Source organism: Nanorana parkeri, unplaced genomic scaffold (genome assembly GCF_000935625.1).
Source record: "Nanorana parkeri isolate BGI_ZX_2015 unplaced genomic scaffold, ASM93562v1 scaffold4, whole genome shotgun sequence".
Lineage (NCBI taxonomy): Eukaryota > Metazoa > Chordata > Amphibia > Anura > Dicroglossidae > Nanorana > Nanorana parkeri.
This window is the reverse complement of record NW_017306272.1, coordinates 3,713,167-3,714,398: the sequence shown is the minus strand read 5'-3', so window position 1 is coordinate 3,714,398 and position 1,232 is coordinate 3,713,167.

Sequence of the window (1,232 nt, the reverse complement as noted above, 5' to 3'; positions counted from 1 at the left end):
ACACCCCGCACTCATCTGTCCCCAACACCCCGCACTCATCTTTCCCCAACACCCCAGACTCATCTGTCCCCAACCCCCCGCACTCATCTGTCCCCAACACCCCGCACTCATCTGTCCCCCAACAACCCGACCTCATCTGTACCGGACACCCCGCACTCATTTCTACCCGGCACTCATCTCTAGCCAGCGCCCGCACTCATCTGTCCCCCACACTCATCTGTCCCCAACACCCCGCACTCATCTGTACCCGACACCCCACACTCATCTCCACCGACAACCCGCACTCATCTCTACCCCGCACTCATCTGTACCCCACACTGATCTGTCCCTGACACCCTGCACTGATCTGTCCCCTGCACTGATCTCACACCCTGCATTGATCTGTACCCTGCACTGATCTGTACCCCCACCTTGCACTGACACCTCACACTGATCTGTCCCTTGCACTGACACCCTGCCCTGATAAGTACCCTTCACCCCGCACTGATCTATCCCCTCCACTTGCACTAACCTCTCCCCTCCACCCTGCACTGATCTCTACCCTCCACCCTGCACTGATTTGTACCCTTTCCCCTGTACTGATCTGTCCCTTCCATCCCGCACTGATATGTCCCTTCCACCCTGCACTGATCAATGCCCTTCTACCCGCCACAAATATGTTTGCTACACATCACAATTATATGCCCCCCTCCACTCTGCACTGACACCCTGCACAGACCTCTCCACCTTGCACTGATTTGTTCCCTCCATCCTGCACTCATCTGCCCCCTCCTCCCCCATGCTGCACTGCTCTATCCCCTGCACTGACCTTTCCCCTTCAACTTGCACTCACCTTGTCCCTGCATCCTGCACAGACATCTCCCCTCCACACTGCTCTGATCTGTGCCCTCCAATTCACACTGATTTGTCCCCTCCACCCTACACTGATCTATCCCCTCCACCAGCACTAACCTCTCCCTCCACCCTACACTGATCTATCCCCTCCATCAGCACTAACCTCTCCCTCCACCCTACCCTGATCTATCCCCTCCCCCTGCGCTAACCTCTCCCTCCACCCTACACTGATCTATCCCCTCCACCTGCACTAACCTCTCCCTCCACCCTACACTGATCTATCCCCTCCACCTGCGCTAACCTCTCCCTCCACCTGCGCTAACCTCTCCCTCCACCCTACACTGATCTATCCCCTCCACCTGCACTAACCTCTCCCTCCACCCTACACTGATCTATCC